General features: G+C 39.0%; 1 long non-coding RNA gene across 1 annotated transcript; it reads left to right on the forward strand.

Annotated features, from left to right (window-relative positions):
• On the forward strand, positions 1-24,516 carry LOC116228769 (uncharacterized). The gene is made up of 3 exons (XR_004166860.2): positions 1-265; positions 13,925-13,988; positions 22,908-24,516. It is a non-coding gene; the product is annotated as an uncharacterized LOC116228769 (long non-coding RNA).
• Positions 24,517-25,241: the final 725 nt, after the last annotated feature.

Below are 25,241 nucleotides of genomic sequence, written 5' to 3' on the forward strand. Positions count from 1 at the left end.
CCTCCCAGGTTCAGGGGTTCAGGTTTATCAGTGGTGAAAGTGGCTTACTAGCTGCTTCCTATCTCCTTGCTTCTGTGTGGTGGAGCTGAACTGGAGCTGCCCAGCCTGTTATAGAATCCATAGGCATCGAGGCAAAGTGGAATCCTTGTGGCTCAGGCACATCATTTTCTATAATTAAGTCACAATGGACTTTTGGAGAGCTCTGCTGAATGATTGAGAGCCTGTGCACAGCTGGGCCTACTAACAAACTCTGGGCTAGTCTAAGGTAAGGCTTGAATTCAATACTTTGTTGTGAAGGTTTTTAACTCTTCTGTTTCCATGCTCCTGCACTAACTTCCTCAGTGTTAAAACTGCATCCAAGCCTTGCCTAGTAGTAGGGCAACAGCATAGGGTCCATCTGGTGTATCCTCATTTCTTTGCCTGAGTGGCATCCTTGTGATCAAAGCTATGTTGTTCCAGTCAGTGTCCCTGAGCTGCTGTAGGATAAGCACACCCAGAGACCCATCAGCTAACACTGTGCTTCATTCCCTGTCCAGTGGACTCTGGCACTTCTGTGATGTTTATGCCCTCAAATTCTCACAGTGTTGCCTTTTTTTTTTTTCCCCTCTTCCTCCACCACCCTGTTTCCCTCCCATGTCTCTCTCTGCCCACACCCTTGCCAAATGCATGTCAAGCTGTGCTTATTTGGATGGCACAAAGCATTTCAGCAAAATCTTTTCAGCATAAGCGTTGTATGAGGTCTGTGGGAGGAGAGGCCTGTGGATAAGGGGCTGGGCAGGAAATCTGCTGTTTGGCTTTTGTACTGACCTGCTGTCTGATTCGAGCCCTACTTAAACTGCTGGCTCCCAGTGACAACTGTGGGGATGACAAAGTAGGGAGTGAGTGCTTAGTGCCTGCCTGTGGAGCAGTGTTGGGCAGAGGCAGCAAAGATAGCACCTAGCTGCCAGCAGCATCCAGGCTGAGCTGGTGCTGTACCACTGGAGGCTGCTTTTCCCCTTTCTCTTTTTGGGTTTATTCAGCCCAGGGGAGAGGGTGCTGAGGGGATGCCTCATGGTGGCCTACAGCTCCTCACAGGGAGCAGAGGGGCAGCACTGAGCCCCACATTACACAGCAGTTGCAAGAGGTGTGGATAGAGAGAAATGCAGAACAAGCCCTGGATCATCTCTGAGTTTGCCAAATCTCTGTGAGGATGTAGAGCAATTAAAAATAAAATGCTCACCCGTGTTACTGATGAGTAACGCGTACAGTTACTAAAACTGAAAGGACTTTAAGTGGCTGATTTGTTTTCCATTAGCTGGGTTGCTTTGTATTCTTTGCAGTTCTGCCAGCCTGGGCTGTAGAAATAAAGCAGTCAGATTCAGTTTTCCTCAGAGCTGATTTCTAGTCGGGTTTCTTTGGGCTCAAATCAGCAACTGAAGGAACTGGGTCTGTTTAGTCTGTGGAAAGGGAGGCTGAGGGGAGACCTTATTGCTCTCTCCCAATATTTGAAAGGTGCTTACAGTGAGAACAGGGTTGGTCTCACGGGTGACAGGATGAGGGGAAATGGCCTTAAATTGTGCAGGGGTAAGTTTGGGTTCGATTTCAGGAAGAACTACTTTACTGAATGGGTTGTTAAGCACTGGAATAGGTTCCCCAGGGAGGTGGTTGAGTCACCTTCTCTGGATGTGTTTAAAAACAGTTTGGATATGCTGCTCAGGGACATGGTTTAGCACAGGGTTGTTAGCTAGAGTAGTATGGTTAGGTCGTGTTTGGACTTGATGATTTTTAAGGTCTTTTCCAACCTGAACGATTCTATGAAGGAAAAAAACAGAGTGGGAATTGCAAAAGTTCCCTAATGATTCCTGTTTCTCTTGTCTTTTCCAAAGGCTTGTTAGTAACCAGATTTTAGACAAAACTGGTTTCTAAAGGCACAGTTTGACTTCTTTTTCTCCACGAGGCAGAAGAAAATCAAAGATACCGAACTCAACAGTGTTAAACTGTTTAGGGTGACAGAGCTGCTTCTCCTCAGGCAAGCCGATATGCAGGCAGTCATGTTAAGAGCTTGGCAGATGTACTCTTCCATTGTACTAAATAAACAACAAAAAAAAAGTCATTATCTCCTCCTGCATCTCCCTCTTTGTCTAACATGAGAAAATCTTTGGTCCCAGAATCCTGGCCTTAAAGATTCTCTGACTAATGTAAGATTGGTAACTGTGCAGTTAGAAGTGGCATTTACCTGATCGAGTATACTGAGGCTTCTTCTATATTTTGAGGAAACATTTTGAGAGTTTTGCATTAGGCTGGCAGTTGCTGTGCTCTCCACCAGTTTCTGAGCTCATTTCCTTCTGAGGCAAAACGAGGAGGAATGCACTGCAACCTTTTGTCATGCAGTTATCTGCATTCCTGGAGAATGTCAGTGTCTGGTGTGTGACTCATTCACGGCCTCTGCAAACCTTTGTGAGTCCATTACAGCCTCTGCTCATTCTGCTTTATTTCTCAAAATTAGAACTTCAGTTTCTACAGCAAGGCATGTGTTATAAATATGGGGATGGCATATTGCAGGGTAGATGTGGCCACATCTCCTAATCAGTATGTTATCTCTAAAGGAAAATCTAAGCCTACTACCAAAAAAAATGAAATAGGGAAAAAGTTCTTTGTTATTTGTTAGATACTGTGAGATTTTCTATGGCTACAGAGATGCTCTGAAAGTCCATGGGTACGTGTTGTGCTCACATTGTGCAGTGATTTGGAAGTGGTAAAATACAAATCCTATCTTACATTAGCTGCTAAGATCCCTCTGATTAGAGAGTCAAAGTAATACTGTGCATATGAAACAGTTAAACTGGTGAGGAGAAGTCTGAGTGAGGATTTTATCAACACTTTAGGAATATCTAAAGGGTAAGTGTTGCGACAGGACAAGGAGCACAAATTGAAACACAGGAAGTTCCATGTGAACTTTACTGTGAAGGTGACAGCACTGGAATGGGCTGCTCAGAGAGGTTGTGGAGTCTCCTTCTCTGGAGATATCCAAAACCCACCTGAACACTTTCATCTGCAGCCTCCTGTAGAAAATGTGCTTTAGCAGAGGATTGGACTGGATGTTCTCCAGAGGTCCTTCCAACCCCTACGATTCTGTGATTCTGTATTCTGAAGAAGATAAATATTCATCAGGCTTATTCCTATTCTATTTCTTTCTTATGCATCAAGTTGTGAGATAAGGGCTGTAATATGAGTGTGCACAACGTTGATAGGAAATGGGTTGTCTGTGTAAGAGAATTGAAGGGTAAAAACAAAACATCTTAAGGTAGTAGCTAGGTCTGTGTCTGTAGAGCAAAGAATGAGCATATTTGCTGATAAGTGCATTTAGTGACTTTGCTTGTGTTGTGAGCTTTCACTGTTCTGTGATTTCAGAATGACTTTGAAAATGATTTTGAAGCTCTGGTGCAACGTAGGTGGGTGAGCCTCAAAAAGAAATCTTAGTTTTAATTCAGTTGTACAAATGATCACCTGGTCCCTACCAGCATGGCTGGACAAGTAATCTAAAGAAATTTGTCCTGGGACTTGCTTGTACTGCCAACCTTTTAGCTGTTTTCCCCCCATTTGGCAAATTTCCTCTGCTTGTTATACCATAATGAGCAACTTTCTATCTTGATGCACTATAACTCAAAACTGTTTACATGAAACTCAAGAACAAATTCTTGCACTTGGTGGATGCAAAGATAAAAGTCTGTTGTCTTCAGTGCTTCGCTGAAGCAAAGCTCATTCAGAAAAACAAGACTCACATAGCAAGCAAAGCTAAACTGGAAAATTTTACAACTAGTGCACATTGATTCCTTTCTGTTAAACTAATGTATTGGTCTTTAAACTAATAAATTGATCCCTATTGGTAAACCAGCCTATGTAAGTATCCTCTAGGGATCCAGGAGATCACACTTGAGGGTATTAATTTTCTCTTTCCTAATCAACTGACAGCTCAGAGAGAAGTTCAGTGCAGTTTGAGATGCAAAAGAAATGTCCATTTCATGCTTGCTTTATGCATCTCTGTTGATTGCAATTGGGTGGTAAACATAGAGTAACAGCGGAACTTAATTTTCCTGACCACTGGATCAAATGTAACGCCGGTTTTGTGAGATAATGAGCAATGAAGGAAATTAAACAAATTAAGACAATAACACTAGTTTTCAGTAACAGCCATCTGTGGGCCAGATGAAAATGTGACGTATCTAGTAAATACTTCAAAGAGATATTTGTGAAAAAGGAGTGCATGGGGTCAGGGAAAGGTAATTCATGGTAAAGATAGCAGAATCTGAGACAGCTTTTCATTGTAGGGAGCACTGTGGATATAAGGGAAATGTTCAAACTGCATGAGAGCAGAGACTGATAAGACTTTAACTGCAGAGATTAAGGTATCTGTTTCCAGGCAAAGGGATCTGGGGATTGGATCATTATTGTGCTATTAGCTGTTGGTTGGAGATAAACAAAACGATTGTTTATTCCCAGGAGAAAGAGCTCTTAGAGGTTAACTGACATTGCTAATTTGAAATTCCCTTGAGCAAGATGGCAGTCTCTCATTGGAACCAGGATCTTCACAAGCTAATTTGAAAAAAGAATGGAAGTATTTCTTCTGCACTGCACAATATGTGGTGACTGTTCCCTTATCTTCTGCAGAGTTATTTTCTATATTAATTACCTTGAATTGCTGAGTCTAAAAGATATTTATACAGGATGTTCCTCAGTATTTAATGAAAACTCATGTGAGTGTGTGAACTTGCAGCCCAGGTCGATGTCTGCACAAGTTCTTATCCTGTCTCTAATGCCAACTGAGATAAAGGGATCCCAAATAAAAATGACTAAGCCTGTTGGTGGGAGCTCAGGAATGACCTTGCACCACTGGTTGGTTGCATGGCTTTGCAGAACTGAGGGACAACCGAGGGCTCACCAGAGCCACACCTTGGTTTCAGAACCCGAGGAAGTTCCACAGAATCTTAGGCATCTTGGAAAAGATATATATATGCCTGTCACCTTTCATGAAGATTATCTTTGGAAAGCAACAAGAAAAAAGAAATGAACAAGAGGTAGAGCCAGTGTAGTAGCGTGTCATTTCTCATTCAGACTTCAGAATTTGTGTTAGGAGAGAAAATGTGAACTTCAGAGCTTTGCACTGCTCTCTGTTAGTTGGCAGGGCAATACTAGAGGATATTCTAGCAATGAGAAACTGTTTCGTTTTCTTTTTATTTCTTTTCTTTTTTTTTTTTAATCAGAAAAATCTTTGAATGTAGGATGCTGATAGATGTCTCTGACATTATAGATGTTTCCTCAAGACTGTTCTACCACTCCTTTCCCATGAGGAGGAGTCAGATTGCACAGTGAGACACTGGTAGGACTGAGCAAGCTAGGAAAGGAACCTGGATTTGTCAATCACTTCTAGGAAATTAAACATGAATAATAGTAAAAATGTTTTTTTTTTTTTTTACTCCTTTATTTGGAATGGATAATGCCATGATTCGCATATCAGATTGCATGTGGACTCTAAGCACAAGACATCAAAGGCTTTCCACTTAGGTTTTCTCCTGCTCTGTCTCACTAGTGTGTATGGTGCCCTGAGGATATAACAGGCGGAACTGTAGAATGTCTCTTGAGCAGTTCAGATGTGAAGCTGTAGGTTTGCTCTAGACCAATGGCAAACGAGTGAGGCCATTGTTCCAAACAGGAGCATTTCTCAGCCCCTAGGACATCCTTAAATAACGTAACCCAACCAAAAGTACAGCAGCAAAATAATCATAGAGGCAACAATGATTTTTTTAAAAGTTGTTTCCAAAATCATATCCTCCAAAATTCTTTCTGGAGTGTATGATATTTTAGACTGGACTTTATGTGCACTCTGAGTGTGAATTCAGTGTTGTTTATGGGTGAGGTTCTTGCACTAGCAAGATCAGAGCTTTCCAGCTGGGAATATCAAAGTACTTTGGCAGTATTATCAGTTTAGCAGCTTTCCTATGCATTCAAGCTCTCAGACAGCGTTGAGCCTGTGCATATATTTTTCTCTTTATTTAAAATTACTTTTCTGGTCACTTCCAGTGTTCTGGTTTTGCTTTTTTGTGTGTGTGTGTTTATTCATACCACTTTACTAGTCACTAAAGGAAATTCAGCATTGCTGCATTTGTGGCAGTGGCATTTTGCCTTCTACCTTTTATTGTACCTATTTGTCTCTAGCAGCAGTCAGCATGTGGGTGGTTTGGAGAGAGATTTACACGCTGATATTGTAGTAAGGTTCCTTTCTATTCTGTAATTTAACTTGGAAGATTGAAACGTTTTACATTATTTTGCCTGTGGTAAAATAGACTTATTTCGGCTTCTGTTTTTCCTTTCTTCTACTTGTTCATTAATATTCAGAGTTTATCTTATCTTTTCCCCTCTTCATTTGGTTTGTAAATGATTCCTTTGCTCGCTCCTTTATTTTTAAGCCTGTTTTCAACTTTTGTTTAATCTTCTTGTTCTCTTTTTTCTTGTTTGTTATTAAATTTTGAGTTAGCTATTTAAGTTTATCCCTTTTCATATTCCTTAAAATGCCAGCTGCTCTTTTTCTGTCTTCTATTCAGCCTGTGTGAGTATGCAGAGCTGGAGTTACTCCTCCAGCACACCACAGATTGCCAGTTTTCATCTAGTTTGCTCAGGTGCCAGAGGCTGGGAGAACTTTAGCCTGCCATTCTCCCCACCACAGCAATATTAATGTACACATTTAAGTACGTGGGTGCATCTGAGCTCTGTCCTTGTTGTCCGTACCATGCAATGCCACGTTAGCAAAGGAGCTCCAAAAATAATGTGTAATAATGATGTGATTGATGAGTGGGACACAATGGAATTGACATTTAAAGGAATATAGGAAAAACTTGCCACAGGAATATTATGTTATTTAGCAGTGGAAGACATGAATGCTGGGACAGATAGATACAATTCTTCTGAAATGTCATACAATTTGTTGGGAGCAATGACAATATTGGAATCTTTCAGGGGCATTTGTCATTGTCAGAGGCAGGTCAGTAGACTATATGGAGCCAATTGTGACTATTATGACAATTAACTAAGTCCTTAAGGATGAAAGCAGTCTTCAGGTTGCTGTGTATACAATTAGATGAGTACTGGTGTAAGTTTTATATAGAAGATCTGCTAAGAAATGAAGGGTTTTTTTTTGTACTGTTAATTTGCTTTAACTCTTTGTATTACTACTTTGTCCTCCTGATTGTAAATTGTTTGAAAGGTTGTGTACTGGTAGATGCATTAGTTTTTTAGTCACACTTGATGTCCTGCATAGTTTTAATTCTTTATTTCCTCTTATTAGCATCCATTTTGATATTGCTTCTGGCAGGCTTTGTTATGTGTTTCTCAAACCTGAGTTTAGATGCTATTTCCAAGATACAACCTTATCTAATGGTGAAAGAGACAGGTGAAGAGTTGCTTTCGCTTATTGCCCTGGTTTCTGAGTGATCACAGTTGCTATAGGCAGCTGTAATTGAAGTGTTTAGTGTTTGTTAAATATGGTTATTACCTGAGGGTTCTTGAAATACTGTTTGCATTTTTTTTTATGGTCATTGGATTCTCCTGATTACCAGATGTAATAGACTTTTTATGCTACAATGCAACTGTTGAACATTTTAATTGGAATGCCATGTCAAATTTTTAAATTAAAAATCAAACACTCAAAGCACCAGTGCTTTTTTGATTACTAAAATTAAAACCTAATTGAATTCTCCCACCAAAAAATATCCTGTGGAAATTTAATTAGAAAAATGTAAGAGCTGATTTTTAAAAACATATTAATTTTTAATTAGGAGAAATCAGAAAGGCAAATTAATAAGTTTTAAATTTTCCAAAATACAAATGTGGAGATGCCATGTAGTACAGTAAAGCAAAGACACAAGTCCAGTTTCCCAAATGACTGTATACACAGGGTTTGAGTCTTACCTGATTAAAACAAGTGATGAATACCTGTTTCTTTGAATTGTCTTTAAAACCACCCATATCTGTCATATCAGCACATGGAAGGGCTACAATGAAAAGTTAAAGTAGCTTTGAATGAATATTTGGAGTAGGATGCAAAAAGAGGAAAGCTAGCTGGTTATTTTGCACTGGTATGAAGTACACCCTTGTATTCAGTGTTCACCTGTTGACTGGGGAAGCTGTCAATGTGTGGGTTGATGTAGGTGCTATTTCCAAGCCCTTAGCTCCTCTGGTGTGTTGCAAGGTGTGTAACTCCAGGGCTCTGCTCCAGAGGCTAGGCAGTTTGAGTTGGATGTTGCATTGCTCTGTATTGCTCCACCTATGTTTTTTTTACCACTCCATATCCAGGAAGAGTCACACAGCATAAATAAGTGTGAAAAAAAAATCACTGACAACCTAGGTCGGCTCAATTTGGCCTTGTCAGGACGTTTCCAGACCAATAAAATCTATAGGAAATGTAGTTGCATACGAAGTGTCAGTCAGAGAATTAGAATAGAGACAATGGCCACTGGGAAAGGACAATGCCATTATTAGGCAGCCAGACTGGAAGTGATCACAACTGTACTTATTGCTAATTTTTCTCTCTTAAAGATGTGCATCTCACAAAGAAGTTCTGTATTTTGTGGTGCTGTGGAACTTCATGATGCTGCAGCTAGGGAACAATGGAAAGAAAGAAAAATGAAAAGATTAATTCCAGCTCTCTGGAGACCCACTGCTTAATGATATACACTTAAATGTAGATGGAATAACAAAACGAAGAATGATGCCTGTAGGGTACATTCAGATCTGTGGTATCTCAATCTCTCACTGCTGGAGCCAGAGTAGTGTGGAGCATTTGCTCACAACTTGCATTGGAGGGCCAAGGCAGACCTACCATGGAGTTCAGGTCTGAATCTGGTCTTAAAGTGTGGCACCAATCCCTTCCGATGTTCAACTTTATCATTATCTTGGAAAGCCTTTCCTTGTTTAAAGAACTAAGAAAAAGGCACCTGATCATGGAAAGGGAAATTGAAATGCAAACCCCAAACCTTTCATTACTTTTTTCTTAAGCGCTGAAGTGCTGCTGGACACTTTCCCTATTGTTCAACTTGACTTGGAAAAATTGCATCTTTGCCAGTAACAAGTCTGGTACCAGTGGCATTTTTTTCTGGGAAGAAGTTGAGATGGAAGGGTTGAAACCTTACGTTTACCACATCCTGCTAGTATAAAAAGATTATATGCTTGCTCTTTTCCTGCAAATTTGAAAGGAACTAAGGCAGGTAAACCTATGGGCTTATCTGAGAAGGCTATTGTGTTTCTGCCTGGCGTACCTCACTCCTTCAGGAGACAGGGTGCTGATAAGACAGGCAATTCATCTGACCCCACACTGCGAATCTTGTGTTACCAGCCCTGAATGCATGTGAATGTTAATACAGGGGAAAAAAAAAAAAAAAAAAGAGGAAAAAACAACAAAAATTTACATTAAAAAAAAAAAAAGGAGTTTAGAAAAATGTCTGTAAACTATGCACCAGGAAAAATTCTGCTTTAAGGAAGAAGATTAAATAATGACATTTGAAGAAAAGTATGTAAACCTGAAAGCAGCCTGAATTTGACTGGCTTTTGGCAATCTTGATCCTATATGTTCAGAGTCCCATACTCATACTCTGTCCTAATGCGTGCTATCCTGGTCTTCCTCTTCCGTACAGCACTGTTATCAGGCATCTGCCAATGCCAGATTAACTTTATGCCATCCTGGTCCCTTCCTGCGTGGTAGGAGCTGGCTTGCAGATGACTGCTTTGAAATAAAATGAGTAGATAATCTGAATTTGGTAGAAAACTTATGTCTGCGTACAATGGAGCAATTCGTAATCTTTGCAAAGGTTTGGGAGTTTGAACCAGAGATAGCTAAGCAGACTGGTTTCTTTCACATCAGTTTAATTACTTGTTCTTGTAATGAAACCTTATTTGTAGCAGAGTAATAGAAAGACAGCATTGTGACATAAAAATTTCCAGCTGAAATAGTGGAAGGTAATTACAGGTTGTCCACTGGGTTGATACAATAATCTTTCATTTCAGAACAGCTGAGTTTTTTAACCCAAATGTAACCCTCTAGCAGATGCTTCTGTCAGCAATGAGAGGCATGTTTCAGTCTACCTTGAGCAGAAATGCTGGGAAAACAGAGGGTTTATGCACAAAAGAAGTAGCCTTTTCAGAAAAAATGAATTTCCCAAAATAGGGGAAACCCGGAATTGTTTTCTTTCTGCTTGCTGCATCTAAACATAAAATTCCCTGGGCTACTTTCTCCACTGTCAGGAACCAAATGTTTGAATTTACTTAGAAAAAAAGAAACCAAAGAAACAATTGAAGTGGCTACATAATCATACATTTAAATAGTATCAAATCCAAACAATATACTGGAGTGTTGTCAACATCTGCAAAAGGTAACCACAAGTTCTTAGGATACAGAAATCTTAAATGTTGCTTAAGTTTTCTGAGAATGTTAAGCAAAAAAAAAACCCATAGTTTTGTCAAGGAGTATCTGTTAATCAAAAAGATACCCCAAAATTTGATTTTAAGTGTACACAAAGATTTCCAGGACCCAGAAATTTCATCAAGAAATCAATTCTTGTGTTATCACTTGCTTGTAGTACAGAGATTACTGCATCTAGGATATGTAAGACCTGAGGTCACATCACTTCTCTACTGTACTTGAAATTCTGTGCTGTATGTTTCTGGGAAATACCAGCTACTTAAGACACAGGTCTGATTTCTCTGCCAAAGGCTATTTGCTTCCCTTGTGATGTAGTATAAACTGTACATCTCCCACTGAAGTAAAATAGAATCTGCATTTGGCCTTCTTGAAAGACGTTGATGTCAGAGTGACAGCATTCAGTCAAGTGAAAGACCAGGCACAGTCTTAACATGAACCTTTGTGGGTAGCAATGGAACAAATTGTGCTTTTATATGGAATGGTCTCAAAGATACAAACCATCTCTTGTTCTACAGATCTTTTTGTCTCAAAGCTACTTTTCAGAAACAAAAATTCAGAGGTTTCAAGAGCAGAAAGAGAATAACTTACCCCTTTTTTCTTTCTTTTTTTCTTTTTTAAGAAATGTTTAGAAGTTTTAGAACTTGTTATTTCCCAAATGAAAAAGCTCCCTGCACTGATGAACTCTAAAACTTCCCAAAATTGGGATATATGCTCAACTGTGTGCTGGAGGATGTCTGAATTCTATTAATGTTAGCTGGCTACTTCTGTCTATACAGAGTTAAATCTATGATGGCTTTGGATAAACCTCAGCTTGGAGCATGTGGGTCTGCTGACATTTTAAAAGCTTACAATATGCAGGAGTGCCTGGCTACACTGGAAAATGGAAGAGGCAAAAGATAGCAATCCCTGATCTAGACCTGAAATCTCAAAAAAAAGAAATATATATATATCTAAAAAATTGAATGCTGAACAAAGTATGCAACTTTGGTATCTTACAGTAAATAAACTGAGACTCAAGCACTGAGGAACAGTGAACTTTGAGGAGTTATAACACTGTAGCTTGCAACTTGATACTCCTATTAAGTGTATTATTTGTTCCATAAATTAAACTGCTCTTTTTCAAGTCTCAGCTCTTTCAGAGAGTGCATTCTGGTTGTTTAGTATTGGTCCATTGGGTACTTTCATCACTTTAATATTAGAAATGCAAAGCATTTTATTTTAAATAGATTCTAATGAATTTTGTAATTAAAAGATTTTTACTTTATTTTTTTTTCACAGAAATTACTTCATGCTTGATAGCAAGAGGCCATGGCACACATTTAATGTTTATTTATCCAAGTGGCAAATCACTGACAATTTATGCTGGGTCTAGCTTTACACAATGGGGTTACTGTGGCTGTTACAAACTTTAATTATGCAGGGCTAAGTCAGAGGCCCAGACTGTGTTGTGGTATCATAGAATGGCTTATGTTGGAAAGGACCTAACCAGTGATTCATTGTACTCCTGTCAGTTCCCATGTTGTGTGGTTGCTTAATACTGAATGCAGAGGGAGGAGTGGATCTGTTGACTAATCAAAGACAGAAGTTAGGTCTGGTGCCAGCAGGGTCACGTTGCAACTTTCCACACTGTTTCTACAGCAGAACTTTAAACATTTTCCCTTAAGAAATGGCAGAGATGAAATCTGTGCTCTGCCCTGGGCTGCAATCCATGTTGTCATGCTTGGTAACTACTTGTGTGACTTCACTGCAGGCACTAAAGGACTGGAGCAACCTGATCTGGTAAAAGATGTCCCCTCCCCATGGTTAGGAGATTGGAACTAGATGATCTTTAAAAGTTTCTTCCAACCCATTTTATGAATTTATAATTGCTATACTTGGCAACTACATGACAAATGGGAATTGTGGATACTGGGCCAGATTCTATGGTAAAATGGGATGATGATGGAAGATGACGAATCACTGACACAGCTGTAGTCCTGCGTGTGGGTAGGAAGGCCAGATTCTAGCTTGTGATGAATGAAATAATAGTGAAGTACCTTTACGGGGCGGGGGGGAGAGGGGAGCACAAAATGGGGGGGGGGGGGGGGAGGGGGTTTGTACCAGTTCTGAAGCTTGTACTGTGGATTCTAAAGTGAGTTTGTTTTCTCAAGTGACTTGCACTACTGTGCATGGACTATCATGAAACTCCTGACATGCAGCTACTGAAGTTGCATCTGAAAGTGGGAGTAAGGCTAGTGTGGAGTTTTGCATAGATGAGTACTGAAGAAGATAAGCCCAGTCTGCCCATCTCCAGTACGGAAACTGCATCAATTTGGTTTTCAGTCCTAGTATAGCCTGTGGGAAGGGTGTATCTAATGCACTCTGGGTCTATGTCTGTGTCCTCAAATAGCAGCCTGGATGAAAATGTGGTGTAAAATAGTAGGAACTGAAATTAAAAAAAACTGTCAAGTGTATTTCCTGGATGAATGGCTACTTCTAATAATGCTGACATATAGCACTGGAAAAGGAGAAAGACAGCAGGTAAGTGCTTCAAGCTGTGCTCATCACAGTATGACTGTGTTTAACAGCGTAGCTCCCAGACACAACGTGCCAACTCTGCAAACTTTGAAAGCTGACTTTTCACACACAGCTCACGCTTGTTTCTAGTTCCACAAGAAGCCCCGTCAAGTTACTATTCATGCAGATATATGCATGAAATGGCTTGTCGCATTTGCTACCCAGTGGGCTTTCAGATTTGGTCCTGACCTTAAGCCCTGTAATGATGGTAAGGGATCTTGCTATTGCATCCTGTGGACTGGATCAGGTGTTCAACATCTTGGCCTCAGAGAGAATTTTTGGTGGAAACTGAAAGGGCAAAAGTCAGCCCTTCACCTTTGGCTGTACTCAGTTATGAAGTGCAATTCCACCCAGCTGCTGAGTGTGGTTATAAGCTGAAGGCTCAGCTCTATGTAGCCCTGCTCTCCCATTGCTCTGCCAGACTACTTTTGCAGCAGCTTTCATGAGGTGTTCAGCTTCAGCTTGCTTCCTCCATCTCCCTCCCATGTGCCAAAAATGTGCCAGTTACAGAACAAAGGAAATATCACAGAGTCAGTTTGGTGGGAGAGCTACAGAGACCAGCAATTACCTTCTGTTATCAGTGTGGCTGTGCTTTCTGTCATGTTATATTTCACATTTGCATAGCTGTGTGTATTTGCTCTTTCATCGCTGTTGTATGCAAGCTGTAATCAGTTCATTTTATGGCTGTCTTCAGCTAAATTCTTTGTTGATTTTAACATGACAGAAGTTGAAAAGATTACATATTATAAATAGATAATTAATATATCAGCACAGCTTGTTGCTCTCTGTCTCTCCATCTCTTTATGAGAATCAGTTTTAATGTTTCCTTTCCCTTTCTCTCCTCTATGGAGACAGCCTGAGAATTAAAATGAAGCCTGACAACTTGATTAAAATTTCACCTGATATGTTTCTGTTTTAAAGGAGGATTCCTCTGTCTTGAATAAATGGATCACGTGTAAAGAATGAAATCACAGGTCTGTTCCAGGTAGGGTAATTTTTTAAATTTTGACCACAGCTTAGGATATATTTATATACTAGGATTTTCATTAAATGAATAGACGTGGTGGAATTGGCTTCAGAGTTGTACATTGGGAGTTGTACAGTTTTTATTTTTGAATGGCAAGATGAAGCACTAAGTTGCACAAGTTGCAGATAAGGTTAGAATTAAACTCATGCATCCTAAAACTTCTGTTTCTTTCTGTCACCTGAACATCTTTTTACTCAAATCACAAGTAATATCCATAATTCATGAGTTAGAAAGAGTCAATTTTACTTCAGTTTGTAGAAATATAAGAATTTTTCAGTTGATACAAGAATTTCTGCAGATTTAAGCCCCTTAAGTCTGCTGTTCTTAGCTACCTTCCATAAATCCTTTAAGAGTATTTTATGGATCCAGAGGTCTTGTGGCTCTGCTATGGAAAACCAATGCAGCACAAGCTCATTTCTGGGGCTTATGAAGACCTTCCTTCAGCTTTAAATAAAAAGCTTAAATGCTAACATCAGAGAAGAATAGTGGATAATAGGACAGATATCTCTATGATCTCTTTAAAATTCACAAGTCTGGTCCCTTTGCAAATAGTATGCTTGCTGAAATGAAATTTTCATTCTTTTCCCATCTCTCATGATACCATCCTCAACCTTCCCCACTAGGCAACACTGTAAAGGACCAACCTTTGTTGCACAGGGTTCAGGAAAACCTGGCAAGAACTCAAATGCTGTGCTTATTTTGATCCCTGGCTTTTCCTCCTGATACAAACCTTGCTAAAGCGAGCTGAGGTACAAGTGAAATAGGGCTGTTTCCATCACTGTATATATGTTTATCTGCTTGCAGAATGCAACGTGTCAATAGTCAAAGATAGAAAAAATATCTAATAAAGACTTCAAGAGAAGGACATAATGCAGAATAACACAAAAGAGATTTAAACATGAGGAAGATGTAATATCTGAAGGAGTGCAGCAGAGGAACTAAAAACCCCTGGATCCCCAAACCAAAGCTCACACCACCTTAAGCAAAGTTTATGTAGATTAACATCTTTTAAATGGTCAGAATTTAGTTTCAGTTGATCTTTTCCTTCTGGGAGACAAATTCTGTCCATAATTACAACCTGTCTAAATTTTTTTCATTTCAATTATGTAGTAGTACTCGTGAAGATACACTGACATAAGAAACAGGCATTGCATTATATTCAAAGTACGCAGCAATTAATATTAGTGCTTGACCTCAGTGACTTCAGCATTTCTAACAGTCCAGACTGGGAGTTCACAACGGATGAGGGAAGTGTGAATGTAATTTACCTCTGCTGATACATACCCTCTATATTGTTGAATAATAATAATAAAAAAAAACAACTCCATAGTGTAAAATTGTGATGAGACATTATAGGTTTTAATGATAATTCATCACAACAATTTTTCAAGGATTCCTCTGTAATGAGAGAACTTTGAGAACCCAAATGCAACAGTTTAGAGGATAAAAGTGCATTGTATGAATTTTTTGTTTTGAAAAATCCCAAAATGCTGCTGCGTGAAATCACTCAAAAAACACTTTGGAGACTTTCCTTTCTCGTTAATGAATAAAGCATTTCAAAAGAATCTCCTGAAAGGAGCTTGCATTTGTTACTAATCCTTTTGACCTCTGTTAACTATTCTGCAAATCTCTGATGTGCTGTAGTTCAGTAACTGGGCAGCCTTCTCAGTTTTGTGGTTTTGATTCTTCTGCCTTTAATGTAAGATAAAACAGTGTGCTTGGTAGGAAATGATTTCCTGAAGATTCCTACTAAAATAGAGAAAATTTGAATGCACAGCAGTCATATTAAAATGTTGGCATGAAGGCCTTTTGGTGGTACCCAAATAAGTGTAAAATGTGCTTTGAAAAAAGAAACAAATTCTCTGGATGAATTTCAAAAGTTCAGAGCTGTCCTCGTTACATTTTGAATAACAATGATGATGCAAGCAAAACAACACAGAGTTTTTCTTTAAAGTCCGATTCAAAATCTCAGTGCTATTTACCTCTTGTATATTTAAAATGGAGCTGAGGTTAGTCTAATTAATAGAGCTGGTCAAAATTTGTGATAATTTCTGCAGGTGAAACTGCAGTATTTTGACACTTTGTCCTGGATTACGTGGCAGAGTCTAGAGTATTAAAATGAAGCTGCCTCTATCTCTTCCATTGCACAGTTGAATCTGAAAAAAGTAGTTAGATATTACTGTGGTAAGACTGGTAGCTGGTAAATAAACTGGAAAGTGTACATTAGTACCCATGGCAGTGATGAGCAACAGCAGACAGAACCATGAGGTTACATGCAGAGAACTCCAAACTCAGCAGGAGCAGAGCTCTATACTCACTGATGCAGTCTTGGTAGCAGGCAACCATCAAGCTGATAGTGCGTCATGTAAGAGATAATTTAGCCTTGTAATTATGGGAATATTAAGTGCATAATCGCGTTTATTCATTTAATTAAGTTTGGCAAGTTTGTCCTATGACGTTAGATATCAATTGCTAAAGATACCCATTTACATTTAATAAGCATAATTTGTGACTTGCCTTATTTTGTTATTTGCCAAGTGAACACCTAGAGAGCCCTTTTAAATGGATTAAGCAGGAATATAAGCTTAATGCATTGCAAGAGCGTAATTGTACTTTTATTGCTCATTAAATTTTGAGTTAATTATGTAGCAACCAGGTTTATGTTTTATTATATCAAACCTCAATCTGAGGGCAGTTAGAACTAATCTGAAGGAAGGAAAACAACTTCCAAATGTACTCTATGAATCCTATTTCAAGAATGTTCAAGAAAATCCACAGTTCTGTTTATTTAAGAGAAGGCAGTAATCCACTGCTGTGGTCATCCAACCAGATGTGAGCAGCAGCACTCAAATGAAGGCTCCTGTTCATGACAGTTTGAATCTACCATTTAAGAACCTCCTTGAGTGAAGCATGGGGATCTTACTGTTGCAGATTCTCCTTTCTCAGAGAGGTGGCCATGTTTTCTTCCCTTTCCATCCAAGTTCTGTCATATTTTGAATCTGTATTTTGCTCTCTTCTTTACTGTCAGCTAAAATAGTCTATTTTCTTTCCTTTGGTGAATAGTCTGTCCTGGGTGAATTCCTGTTGTCAAAATAGATGTTGGAAAGTTTAGTGCAAATAAGTTACCAAAAATCCCTGAAAAGAGATATGTACATCCAGAAAGGTTTGGTGTTTTTCTTTAAATTTCCTTGATGTTCTCTGGCATGTCTCTTAGTATACTATCTCCTCTATTTTTACAAAGACAACAAAGTTAGCAGATGAGTTGAGGTACTCTTGTTTATATGAAGCCATTCAAAGTCAATGGAGAACAATCTCATTTGCAGAGTGTTGGCAATGAGATACGAGGGTGGAAGAGAGATGGAGAGAAATTCTCACCACAGTGATCTCTAGGAAAATAGAATCGGATCCAAAAATCTACCCAGGAGCTCCTTGATTATTACTTTTTTCTTTTTTTTCCAATGATTTCACACTGGTTTAGGTCAGACCATTGCAAACCTGTTTCACTTGCCCCGGGTTGCCCCAAACTGTGTGTCCTGGCTATGGAATATGGACTATGTAGTTTCTGTCCTGCATTCTTAATGACTATGAGCTTGGAAATGCTGTAAGGTGCATGAGAGATCTGAGTAGCTTTAGAAGTTTACAGTACTAACAGCTGTGGTAATACGCAAGGAGTATTTTCAGAGAAAAGGCAGGTTTCTGATTTCCACAGATAAACATTAGTGGCTTTCTTTGCACAGCTGGAAAAGAAAGCAACAACTTTCAGGAATTTCTTTCCATGTGAGTAATCAAAGCAATTATTCAGATGTGAGCAACTCTATGACATTTCATAGGGATTTACTTATGGGACAAGTACCTGAAATTATTTTTTTTTTCCAGTTTAGAAGGCTAAGCATACATGATTTGCATAAATTAGTTTTGTGGTGCTTAGCAAATCTAGATGTGACCTACTGTCCTTCTGAAACCTACTCATTTTAGACAGGCATCTTTTTGATGGAATTCTTTGATTTTGCTAACAACCTCAGTGACCTGAACTTCAGCGTTTCAAAAAGTACTTTGCCAGATGCTGTACATACCTGGCATTCCTGAGGGAGACTGTTAAAAAAGATTGTGGAACCTCTACACATAAGCTTTTGTTGGATAGACCTCCAATCCAGAATTTAATGTTATCTGTCTAGGTGTGAACAGAGCTGTCAATGAAGCAGAAAACAGGACACAGTTGATAGAACAGTGAAGTTAAATACAGATAAAGCAACTTTGTTGCAAAGCCAAAAAATTCCATTTGAATGATTCCAGCGTAGTAATTTTAATCCTGCTAAGATTAATCTTTTGGAAGTGTAACCAGGAATGAATTTGCTTCCAAATAATGTGGGTTTTGTTTTGTAGAACATGTATTATTAGGTTCCATGGAAATAATCTGTTTAAAGTGATTTAAACCACATGCTTACTACAGTACCTAGAATTTGAAGAGTTTGGTATTCAAAATGCTGGTTTCAAATCAACATATTACAGACAGTTGCTTAGATCTCAATCCTGTCAAGAACTTTCATCAAAGCCAGCACTAAGCTTTGCCTAAGATTCCAGGATCACACTTAAGTACTACTCCACAAATGCAACTTAAATAACCTTTTCTTATGGTTGATTTTGATGGAGTCACAGATTCATTTGCAAACCACACCATAAAAGATTTGTGCTATCAAATACATGGGAACCCTGAGGCAAGGTCATGGCTGATATAAATTTCTGCAGCAGCATATATTATGTCAATTTGTGTCATCTGAGAACATGACTATCTCTTTCCTTAGAAAGGCAAGTTTATGCTTTCCAGTATAGCAAATACACTGCAGAAGTAGGTGGTTGTTTTTTTTTGGTTTTTTTTTTTTTTTTTTTTGAGTTAGCTCCATCCTGCACCTCAGATGACATAAAATTGAAAGCTACATGGCACTGGCTTGGCAATTGGACTTCTACCTAAGGAAGTTCCCAGAATCTCCTGCAAGTATATAATGTGTCTCTGCACTTTCACTCTTGGCAGAGATGACTTAGGTTAGTAAATTCCCGTCTCTTTTAATGCCTAAAGCCTTGATATTTTCCTGGCTGAGAAAGCAGAAATGAAAGAGTTTGTTATTTTTTTTTTTTAGTTTGTGGAACCCTCAGGATTGGTCTAATAGTTGTTATTGCTATCGATGTCCAATGCCCAGAGAAGCTGGAAAAGTGAAGAGTATTTCAGTCTGTAATCTCTTCAGCTATATCTGAGCATCCATATTTAGCAGGTCTTGCAAGAGAAGTATAAGGGCTTCAGGCAGATGGCTGGGGAGTGACTGAACTGAAATTCAGCTAACTGAATAGGATGTGGAAAACTACTGGATGTGACGTGAGAAATTGCTGGATGTGATAGATGGTGACACCAGAAGCTGACAATAGATACAGCCATCTCTATCTATTGTCACAGTCACAGTGGGGTGACTGTACTGCACGGGTGTTTGAGGAGAAGCTATGGGAGAAAGATGAACCTCATAAGAAATTGAAGAGGAGTGCCAGAGATTTCAGGGAAAGTCAAATCTTGTCAGTCCACCGGTATCAGAAAAAACATATTAGTAACAGCATATAAGAGGTACCAAATTTGGGTATGATTATAGCAAAAACAGGTCTAATGCACAGCAAACAGTCACAGGTGGATTGTTTGTTTGGTATGTAACTGGTGTGGATAAAGAAAAGCATGTTTTTGGTGTTCCAAACCTTGTCACTAGCTACTGGAAGAAAACACAAAAAAGCTCAAAATCTTAATTTGACGTTTAACAGTAATGCCAGAACAGTATCACAACTCTTAATCAGGCTATATTCTGTGAAAGCAGTTTAAACATTTCTGGCATGCTTCAGGAACTGAATTACAGGTTGGGTGAACATACTACAGCTTGATTTGAAATAGGACTCCTGAAAGGAAAAGGAATGGTGAGGAAGAGAACAAAAGGAAGTATGAACATGTGAGATTGTAGAAATAAACTCCATGAGAGGAAATGAGTCTGAGCTAGAGATTTTAATTTAAGTACCTCGTTTAATTGTACAGGACAAAGTCCAGGAAAATATTCAAGCAATTTCAGTAACACAAAGTCATACTTTCATTTATCTCCTAGTAATCTGGCTTACAGTTTCTTCCAGCTTCTGTAAGAAAAAGGTTCAACCCAAAATGTCAGATCTCCCCTTCTGAGTGTTTCATTTTTCTGGACAGATTCCGAAGTTGCAGATTGCATGTGGCCAAACACACCTTTCCAAAATGAGATTGCCAGAGTAAAAGTTATGTTAAAGGACAGGAAGTAAAGTGTTGATAAGATGACCTGTAGCTTGTGATGGATTTTCTTTTTAGGAAACTATAAAAGCTTAATTACAGAGGTAAAATGTCACAGCATAACACTGCTTTTGATGAAAATGAAAGATATCTGGTTTTTGTGTGTTCAGGCAACTCATGAGCATACCTAGATAAAATATGTAAGAAATTTTTATTTCTATTAAAAGAAGCAGTAAGTACAGCTTGATATATTAGATTAATGTTCAGATTCCATCTTATTATAAGGAGCAGCTCATTCACATTAAGCTATCATCATGTCACATCTAGTAACTTAAAACTCAGGGTCCATAAGACTTCTAAATTGCTAGGAGAAATAATATAGCTAATTCAGTAGGCATTACTCTTTTTCCCTTAAAATTAAAATCAGCTGTTCTCTCTATCATGGTGCTAACTTCTTTGACTTTTTGGGATTGCCATCAGCAAAGATGAAAAATTCAAGTCTCAGCAACTGGTGTTCACAAAGCATTAAACTGTACTTTTCATGAGCATAGTGATAGAAATTCTCTATGCATTGCATATTGAATGATTACTGCCTATTTGACTGCCTTACGCTTTCCATTAGGTGGGCTAGTCCTCTTCTGATGCAAAGCTTTCAGGCGGAGTTGCGGTGTGCTGTTAAGCAATCATGTTCCTCTAAGTGGTGCATGAAATGATCCCTGTTCTTGCTTTATTAAGTGTTGCACACAGCTGAGGTAGCACTGCGATTAGTGCCTTCGGTTCTGTGTTCATCTTTGTCATGGTTCAAAGCTGGTAGCTGTACTGCGCAGGCAGCGGAGCCAATTGGTGCTGCTGCTGCTTCAGTGCTGCTCAGGTGGCGAAGCGCACGAAGCAAAGCGCATCATGAGTATGACATGAAGTGTTGCATGTCCTACTACTGAAGTGCTGACGCATCAAAAACTATCTGCCTCATCTCTGCATAGGCTCTAAGAGTAGAATAGTTGATCTAACTAGTAATTGTGTGAATTGACAAGTAAAACAAACATGCTCACCTGGGAAATAGCAATGCCTTGCTTTGAACTCTTCCAAGTCATCTTTTGTTCAGATACTATGATCTAAACCTCTGCCTTTTTGTATTGTCTGGAATTACCTATTTGCAACTCTTTGTTGAAAGATGTCTGCATGGGTTGATCATTGCCTCTTTTATTTGTTTACAATCTCTTTATATATTTGAATGTAATGATGCATTTGTACTACAAAAAGCAAAGCAGATTCATGTGACTTATCAATCCATGTCTCATTAAACACGTGGCACACAAGTATCTGAGGCAACCCCATTTCATATCCATACGTTGAGATCTTTTGCCTGCAGTGTTTCATCAACAGGATCTAATTAGGGTGAGAATTTGTCTTGACTGCTCGCATGGTATGAGAGCGGAGTACAGAAAAGCCACTTTGGTTATTAAATATGAGGAAACCAGATTTCAGACTTACTTTATTACTAACATAGCCTTCTCCAAAGCTACCACACTGTAGACAGCTGTCTGAAAGCCTGCATACGGTAATACTGATAAAACAATGACACTAGGTGATAAGTGGGGAAAAATAATGTTGCCCAGACATGATTAAACATCCATGACAGGTAACACAGCACTATCTCACTTATGTTTCAGTTATTTCCCATTGTTGTATGGCTCTGAAGAGCTAATAATTAAAGAATGGGTCTTGCCATTCATTTTGCCTTATCCCAGTGATTATTGCCTTCTTTATTTTATCAGAGATGGCCAATTTCTCCTCAGGTTCTCTTTCATTCAGCATGCCGACTGTCTTCTGGAACATATTCTTTGTAAATAATTGTGTAGGTTCAACTCTTTCTATGTAAGGTTGGGTGATGTGGTGTAAGTTTTACTTACACTTGTGATCATATTCATTTTTTGCTTTAATATATTCACCATGCTTTTGTATGTTAAACTGAAGGGCACCTTGCCTTAGAAACAACCTACTACTTTCAGATGAAAACTATGCAAGCAAACATAAAGCTGGAGAGACAGCATCAAAATTTGCAGCTTCAAGAGCTTTTAAATAAAGAAAGGACTGAAACAACCACACTGCTATAAACCCCATATCACCTGCTAATTGCTCCTCATTCTTTGGACTTCCACAAAGCCCACCAAGGGGTCTTTCTCCTCTAAGCCTTGTCATGTTTGCTCACTCAATAGTTCTTTTCATCTTGCTGAAGGATCGTTTACCGAAACAGTAGATTTACCTGACTCTTTCAGCAGAGTTCAGCAAAACATTAGGCAGTAATCAAAGTGCTCCCATGTCTTGAAGGATTCTGCACTAGAAGCAGTGCAGCTGATGTCAGAATTTACTTCGTTACTAGAAATATTACCAGTTTTCCCCTTAAGGTATTGAAAAATAATGCTTAATAGAATAGACTGATTTAACAAATAAATTTATCTTAACTTATTTATGGACTTTTACAGACGCTGCATATCCAAGTGACTTGCATGAAAACAGGTTGGGGAAAGAAAATCGTTTGTACGGTGATCGTTTCTTCTATGATAGTAGATGACTTAAATGCCTCTCTTTCTTTAAAGCGAAACTGTAAAACCAGTGGACATCCAGGAAATCCATTCTGTGCACAGCTCATTTTCCCTCCTGAAGCTGATGGAGTACATGCCACCCAGGTACCTCCCCAGCAGATGATGTAGCAGTGCACAACAAAGACTTCACACCACTGAGTGGAAATGGAACTCTTGCAATATGATCTGATCACTTCCTATGGACAATCTGGATATGGAGCAGGCTGAAAGGGCCTCTGAGCACCCTGATGTATCTGTAGGTGTCTGCATTCATTGCAGGGGACTTAGACTAAATGGTCTTTTAAGATCTCTTGTAACTCAAATGATTCTGTGAATGTGAGATTTGGCCCTAATTTTCGAAGGTCACATTCCTATCTTGCTTTGTAAAGAGCAATTCCACACTGTCCCTCACTACCTGAAATCTTCAACGAGAAATTCTATAATGCTTATTTTAAAATTAATCTCCTGGCCATCTTTTAGATTGACATCTTTATATTTGTGCTGTAGGATGGTTTGAAACTGGGTTATTTCCTTTTGCACTCTGGAATCAATTAAGGAAAAAAAAAAAACCCACACACAAAACTGATTAATATTCCAGGCCATCCATTCTTATAGTTTCAAAAACCCTTTGCACACAAATTCATGCTTGGTGTGTCCCAGGAAGCGTTTTGTTCAGCTTGCTGGAGGCCTTATGTGTAGATCATATTTCTCTCCCAAAGCAAAGTATGATTTTATTTTTCTTAGGCATTGTTAAGGAGTATTTATTGTTCTCCTGGAGAAAAGGGGGAATTTAAAGAGAGTATCCTGGAAAAAACTCTATCGTTAAACTAAAGCTGTTGTGCATTACAATGAAATGCTGTACCTGTGAAAGTATGTGACATTCAATATCCAGCAAATTCATTGTTATTACTGTACATTGAATGTCAGATGAATTCATAACGGTGGTATATTGAAGGTAAGATATTATCCAAGATTCAAACAATGTGGTTCTACTGACAACTCACGCTAGCCTTCAGGGCAGTGGATGGCACTTTCAGAGCTCGTTGGAAAGGATTTTTTAGTGCTCCTGTTACCTCACTTATAAAAACAAATGGCATAGGAATGGAAGGGTGATCCAAAGCCGCATGAGGTCAGTGTGGGTTTTTCCTTTGACATCAATGGGCTGAGGATCGAGTCCGCAGGGTGGAGAGGGGAGGAAGGAAGGAAACAATGTTAGAAGAGAAATCAGTGAAGAAAAACTCTCCATTACACTTCCCTTGGGTATTTTTTCGTAATAGCTTTCCGGCTGGATTTAGCACTCTGCCGAGTGGAGAGAAAAACACAACAGCAGCTTGCTACTGCAGGAAAAGGGCAGAATGAAGTTAAAAACAATTCCTTAGCACTATTAGATTGGTTTAATGCAATCTCTGTTTCCTTTTATTTGCTTATGCCCGTGAAGATGGAAATGGTCAGGCCACTGGGAAGGGGATAACGTGGTGGTGTGTATGGGCAGAGCCCCACTAGAGCAGCTACACCCATGGGAAGGACCATATCTGCAGCACCTCCACAGTGACAAGAGAGGAATGTAATATGTACAGAGTACGTGGCAGGGGCTGTGCAAGGCATTAGCTCTGAGAGTGAAACAGTTTAGAATAAAGCCTGTTTCTTTTTTTCACTGAAAAGTGAGTCTGGTAGGTTATTCTGGATGATTTAGAGCTTTTTGCTCTTAGTGCATTATATCATCAACTGGAGTGGGAAATTATCTAGATTGCAGTGGAATGATTTTCTTTTTTGCTTAAGAATATAGATTGCCTCATATACTTGCTATTGAAAAAAAAATGTTCAGTGAGCTAAATAGGCCTAAATAGAGTTTTCCTTTCTTTTGATTTTCTTTCATCACTCTCTTTATTTGCTTTTGAGGGCTTTTTCTCACCATTTTCTCCTCTCTTTACTTTTCCAGTGCCGTTTCTCTTTCTTACACTTTTCCTAGAACAAGCATGGATGCAGACTTCTTGTTTTCTCCCCACTTTCCACCCATAGTTTTAAACTACTCTCGATTTGTGTCCTCTGTTGGCATCATTTATGGTCTTTTATTGTGGTTGTTGTTTACCAGCACTTCTTAGTATCAGTAAGAAATCAAGTCACAAATAGGGGAGGTCTTAGCTAGTCTGTTCAGGCAGGTGCCTCTTGATTTAGTAGGGAGCTACTAAGCACCACATCATTGATTCACTTTATATAATTCTCATGCAGTTTCCCTCTGTTTGCTGTATCAGTAGGAGGCCAAGCATTTAAAAACCAATAGGTCCAGTTTTTTCTTCATTAATGAACATACTCTCAACAGCCTCAGTTGTCTCAACTGTAGGACCAGAA

Source organism: Phasianus colchicus, chromosome 5 (genome assembly GCF_987193195.1).
Source record: "Phasianus colchicus chromosome 5, bPhaCol1.hap1.1, whole genome shotgun sequence".
In the NCBI taxonomy this organism is placed as follows: Eukaryota; Metazoa; Chordata; class Aves; order Galliformes; family Phasianidae; genus Phasianus; species Phasianus colchicus.